Source organism: Cervus elaphus, chromosome 11 (genome assembly GCF_910594005.1).
Source record: "Cervus elaphus chromosome 11, mCerEla1.1, whole genome shotgun sequence".
In the NCBI taxonomy this organism is placed as follows: domain Eukaryota; kingdom Metazoa; phylum Chordata; class Mammalia; order Artiodactyla; family Cervidae; genus Cervus; species Cervus elaphus.
Genome location: NC_057825.1, coordinates 30,949,608 through 30,956,066, shown reverse-complemented (window position 1 = coordinate 30,956,066; position 6,459 = coordinate 30,949,608). Strand labels below are relative to the sequence as shown.

General features: G+C 38.6%; 1 protein-coding gene across 1 annotated transcript in view; it reads left to right on the top strand.

The window, feature by feature from the left end:
• The first annotated feature begins 7 nt into the window (after nucleotides 1-7).
• The window catches only part of ATAD2B (ATPase family AAA domain containing 2B), a 132,535-nt gene continuing 126,083 nt past the window's right edge, over nucleotides 8-6,459 (top strand). The window contains exons 1-2 of the mRNA XM_043917274.1: nucleotides 8-320; nucleotides 989-1,080. The gene's annotated coding sequence lies outside the window, so the exon portion shown is untranslated. The remainder of the gene's footprint in view (nucleotides 321-988; nucleotides 1,081-6,459) is intronic.

The window sequence follows — 6,459 nt, the reverse complement described above, 5'->3', positions numbered from 1 at the left end:
GGACGCTGCTGCTCCTTATGTCTTCACTCGGCGCGGAAAACGCGGGGAGCTAGGTGTGGGCTCACCTCAGAACTCAGCACCAACTTACCTGTGTACGTCGTCAGCCTCTGATTGAATCTGTGGAGAGATTTCCCTGCATTCTGACCGTGTTGAACTTTACCTGAGCCCCGAGATTCCGGAAAGCGACGGTTGACAACATCCTCCCGCCCCTTCCACCTCCCCCCCCTCCACCACCCCGCGACCCTTCCGTGTCCCTGGAAGGGCTGACAGCACGCGGTTTATTCAGACTCACAGATGTCCCCTTGTTTACCCATGACAAGGTCAGACATAGACCCTCCAAATTCCCTTTCTCTTTGCCTCTTGATTGATTATCTTTATTGATTGTGCCCGCTGACAATCTGGACAAAATACCAGCTACCTTGTTTTGACCAAACTTAAGCTTCTCTCCTTCTTCCAGGCTCCTAAAACTTGGACCCACTCTCAGCCTGATCCAGCCTACAATCCCCCCTTCACCATCACTCTGAAAAGTAGGCTGACCTTCACATAAACCACCCTGTTCTGCTGAGTGATCAACTTCCACCTCCACCCATCCATCCCTCTGGCCCTATGCCCAGTTCTGTGTAGTCTTTGTTCTCCTCCCTGTAAAAGAAGGGCCCTTTTCTGTCTAACCCTGGAGGTAGTTGCAGGCCTCTGTGCCCGTGAGTGGGCATAGCATTTCCTGATAGTGATGGTTGTCGCCTCAGCTACCACACCCCATTTGCGGTAGTTTCTTTTCCTCTTCTTGGAATAACCCTTTCCAATAAAGTCTCTATCTAAATCCAGGACTTTTTTTGTTTTTGGACAATTGAGTATTCTTCCCTTTGTATTTATCTTCTGGCTTTATTTCTATAGTCTCCCCCCACCCTACCCACCCCATCCCACCCTCATCCCTGTTGGAATAATCCTTTCAAATATAATCTCTGTTTGCCTGTTTGTTTTTACTTGACAGTTTTTAGTGTTGGGATTCAAGTTGATAATGGGCTTCATCTGCAGATCCCTGCCATCCCCACGCAAGTAGAGGCACCTGTGAGTCTTCTTCAGGTGAGCAATTCTGGGATCCTGTGGTTAGTTCAGCTTTCAAACCTGTTCTCCAGGGATCTTGTCTGTTGAAGCCACCAGTAAGGAGTTACTTTGATTCCTTAGGGCAAAGAGACTTTTCTATGGATGGCCTTTATGTGAGGCCTCTTCTTTTCCTTCTTCTTCTTTTTGGTCCCAGTACCATTTGATAATGACAGAACTCTTCCCTGGTCAAAAATCAACTGACCCTAGATGTGTTGGTTTATTTCTGGACTCAAAATTCTGGTCCATTTAGGACTTTCCTGGTGGTTCAGTGGTTAAGATTGTGCTTCCACTGCAGGGGGCACAGGTTTGATCCCTGATCCCCCTTATCAGGGAAGTTCCACATGGCACACAATGTGACTGCCCCCCAAATTTTTTTGTTCCATTTATCTATATATTTATCCTTATGCCAGTACTATTATCCATTGGGGATCCCACTGCTCACTACTTACAAAATCAGTTACATAGTCACAAATGTTGGTAGTAAAGGAAAAGTGCCTTTCATCAGAATGCCAGCAATCTGAAGTGACAGTGGATTCAACGTCCCCCCAAAACCACCTCTGAAGAGTCTGCTTAGTCATAGAACTTTTAAAGGGAAGGAGGGCAGTAATCTCAATTAATTATTATTAAGACTAAGAGTCAGAGTTGTTGCCATCTCAACGGCCTGCAGGCCTGTTGACTTGTTGTGATTTTCCTATAGGTGTTATCTTGTTCACAGGGTTTGGTTGTACAATTTGGGAGATTCTTTCAGGGGAAGGGAGGGAAGAGATCTGGCCATCTGTTAATTACTTGTTCTTCATTTTGGCTTCTTTGATCTATGGAAAGAACCAACAAGTTAGGCAAGGTGTTATCTGATTAAAAGATTTGAAAGGTATGCTTGGGACTTTCCCAAGAGATGAGTAAAGCATGTGCTTAGTCCCAGCCCTGTCTGACTTTTTGCAACCCCATAGACTGTAGCCTGCTAGGCTCCTCTGTCCAAGGAATTCTCCAGGCCAGAATACTGGAGTGGGTTGCCATGCCCTTCTCCAGGGGATCTTCCTGACCCAGGGATTGAACCTGGGTCTTCTGCATTGCAGGCAGGTTCTTTACCAACAGAGCCACCAGGGAAGCCCAAACGGTTATTGCATTTTGTCAAGTGCTTTTCTGTGTCAGAAAAGTGTGTTTTTTCCCCTTCATTCTGTTGTTGTTGTTATTGTTCAGTTGCTAAGTCATGTCCAACTCTTTGTGACCCGGCTTCTCTGTCCTTCACTATGTCCTGGAATTTGCTCAAACTCATAATATCAGTGATGCCATCCAACCATATCATCCTCTTTAGCTCTCTTCTCCTCACGCCCTCAATTTTTCCCAGCTTCAAGGTCTTTTCCAGTACGTCGGCTCTTCACATCAGGTGTGGCCAAAGTATTGGAGCTTCAGCTTCAGTATCAGTCCTTCCTATGAATAGTTAGGGCTGATTTCCTTTAAAACTGACTGGTTTGATTTCCTTGCTGTCCAAGACTCTCAAGAGTCCTCTCCAGCACCACATTTCAAAAGCATCAATTCTTTAGTACTTAACCTTCTTTATGGTCCAAATTCATTCTATTAATTTGGTGTATTACATTTTTTTTTTCAGTGAAAATCTGTTTATTGGTTTCCTATTAATCTTTTAGTTGGGCCCCAGGGAAGGTGGTACTAGTACATCTGTAGTTAACCCAATAGTTTAATCTGCTTAACTATATGCAGTAAATAATCTATTTTAATGCCCTTCCATCTTGCTTATTAAAGAGCAAGTTGACATCTTGGACTTAGATTTACATATACTTATCTGGTGTAACATCTAACAGATAAAGCCCATGGTCCCAAGACCGTCTATCAAATAGTCCCTTTTTTCCTTATAAATTTCTAATGCTATCTTATATACCAAATTCCCATCAACACTAAGAGCTATTTCTGGGCCCTGTATTCTTGATCTGTATTCTGTTCTGCTGATCTGTTTGTTGGTGTTGTAACAATAGAACAATACTCCCAATACCACAAGATTTTTATGTTTGTCTTGTTGTTTTTACCATTTTTAAGTAGCATTAATTACTTTCACAATCTTGTGTAACTAGATTGTATCCACTTTTGTAACTTATATCCACTTCTAAAACTTTTTCTTCACCCAAACAGAAACTCTGTACCCATTTACACAATAACACCTCAATCCACTCTCAACTCCTCCAGACTCTGATAATCTCTATTTTCTGTCTCTGTGAAGTTGCCGTATTTTAGTTATCTCTTATAGATGGGATCATATAATATTTATCCTTTCACTTAGTATAGTGTTTTAAAAGTTCATCATGTTGTAGCAGGTATCAGAATCTTCCAGGAACAGGCATGGAACCCATGTCCCCTGCATTAGCAGGTGGATTCTTAAGCCCTGGACCACCAAGGAATCCCTGCCCAGTTATAAGTAGGGTTATTTTTTATTGTCAAGTTGTAGGGGCTTTTTATGTATTCTAGAATTTAATGCCTTATCAGATATGTGATTTATAAACATTTCTCCTATTCTGTGGGTTGTCTTTTCACTCTTGATACATAAGTGAAATTTGGTACATAAGTTTTTAATTTTGATGAGTTCAATTTATCTATTTTTTCTTTTTTTTCTTATGCTTTTGACAGAAACTATTGACAAATCAAATGTCATGAAGATTTTCCTCTATGTTTTTTCCTAAGCATTCTATAGGTTTTGCTCTTACATTAGGTGTTTAATCCATTTTGAAATAGTCTTCGTATGTGATGTAAGATACGGGTCCAACCTCACTCTTTTGTGTGTGAATATACAGTCTTCCAAGCACCACTCATTGGAAACTGTCCTTTTCCCCATTAAATGGACTTGGGATAAATCACACTTGGTCATGGCATTCAGTTCAGTTTAGTTCAGTCACTCAGTCATGTCTGACTTTTTGTGACCCCATGGACTGCAGCACGCCAGGCTTCCCTGTCCATCACCAACTGCTGGATCCTGCTTAAATTCATGTCCATCAAAGATACCATCCGACCATGATACCAAGGTCCTGGTGTAGAGTTCTTTTAATATTCTGCTGGATTTGACTTGCTAGTATTTTGTTGAGGACTTTTGCACCTACGTTCATAAGGGATATTGCCCTGCAGTTCCTTCATTGTGATATCTTTATCTAACTTTGGTATCAAGGTAATGCTGGTCTCATAGACTGTGTTAGAAAGTGGGTCCTCTTCTATTTTCAGTATTTTGAGAAGGATGGGTGTTAGTTCACCTTTACATGTTTGGTAGGCATGTTTGATAGAACTGGTAAAGTCATCTGGTTCTGGGTTTTTCTTTGTTGGGAGGTTTTGATTATTGATTCAGTCTCTTAATACAGTTCTGTTATAGATTTTCTATTTTTTCTTGAGTCAGTTTAAATTTCTTTCCTTTTTTTACATTCTGAGTGTACCACATGGCTTGTGAGATCTTAGTTCCCTGACCTGGGATGGCATTGTTTTTCCTTACATATTGGATGTTAATAGAATTTACCACTGAAGTCATCTGGGACTGGTGTAATATTTGTGGGATAGTATTTTATTACATATTTCATTTCTTTAATTAATGATAGGGGTATTCAGGTTATCTGTTTCTTCATGCATGAGTTTTAGTAATTAGCTTTATTTTAAGCAATTTGCCTACCTATGTTTTGGAACTTATTGGCACAAAGTTAAGTTGTTTCTTATTTATTAATTGTCCCTTTAATATTTATAGTAAAGGTTGGCAATTAGTAACCTGTGGACCAAATCTAGTTTGTGACCTATTCATGTACATTTGTGAACTAAGAATGGTTTTTACATTGTTAAAGGATTGTTAATAAACAAACCAAAAACCAAATCTAAACAAAGAATCTGTGACATAGACCATGTGTGAAGCCTGAGATATTTACAAACTGGCCATTTATAACCAGAAAAATGTTTGCTGACTTGAAGTCTAAAATTTTGAGTGATATTTATAATACTTCCTTCCTGAAATTTGAAATTTGCGTCTTCTCTCCTTTGTTCCCCTTGATTGGTCTGGCTAGTGGATTATCTTTCCTTTCTCTCTCTCTCTCTCTGTCCTTTTTCCTTTTTACAGGAAGCAACTTTTAAAATCTTATATTGGGTGTGATGTGTGGCTTGTGTCTCTGTTCCCTGACCAGGGATTGAACCCTAGCTTTCTCAGTAAAAGTGCTGAATTCTAACCACTAGATCACCAGAGAATTCCCAGGAATCAACTTTTGATTTTTAATTTCTCTGTTATGTTTTCTATTATGTTGTTTTATGCTGTCATATGTATATTATTTCCTTCCTTCTGTTTAAGTTTAATGCATTTGAGATTTGTAAGCTTTTGTATATATCACTAGTTAATTCCTTTTTATTGTTGAGTAGTATTGTGTTTTGGATGTACTAACGTTTGTTTAACCATTGACCTATGAGCAACTTTTTGTTTGTTTGTTTTGGCTATTACAAATAAAGTTGCCATGAACTATGGTCTACAGATTTTTATGTAGATGTAACTCTTTATTTCTTTGGAATAAATATGCAGGGTTGCAATTGCTGGTCTATATTGTAAGTTTGTATTTAGATTTTTAAGAAACAGGCAAACTTTTTCAGATTTGGATTTGCTGTACTATTTGCATTCTCACCAGCAATGATTGAATGATCCAGTTTCTTTGCCTCTTCACCAGCATTGGTAAATTAAAAAAAAAAAAAACCCTAATTTTTATTTCAGTTTTTTAATAGGTATGTAATAATAACTCATCATAGTCTCAATATGCATGTCACTACTGGTTAGTGATATTGAAATCTTTCTATATTATTTTCCATCTATATATCCTCTTAAGTGAAATAGCTCTTCTGATCTCTTCCTCATTTTCTAATTGGATTGTTTGCTTTTTTAATGTTGAATTTTGAGAGTTCTTTTTATATTTTAGATGAGTCCTTTGTGAGATATGTGATTTGTAAACATTTTTTTTTCCAGTCCGTTGTTTGCTTTTCATAATCTTTACCAGGCCATTCACTGAGTGAAAATCTTATATTTGATGAAGTCCATGTTATATATTTCTAATCAATATAAAATTGTGGGTCTTATTCTTTAATGCTGTCTGGGCTTTTGTGTGTGTGTGTGTGTATGTGTTGGCTGTTTTTGATGACTTTTATTTTTTTACTGAGTCATGTTCATGAGACTATATATATTTGCATATCCTGTTGAAGGTGCATTCTTTTGGAGATAATTTACATTTAACCCTTGCTTTGTGCTTAGAATCTTTTGATTTAACCTGAGGTTTCATACTATCAGATTTGGTAACTTTAGGCTATAAATCTGAGGACTGGTTTGTTGTTTTGAATTCTTAAGGGATATGT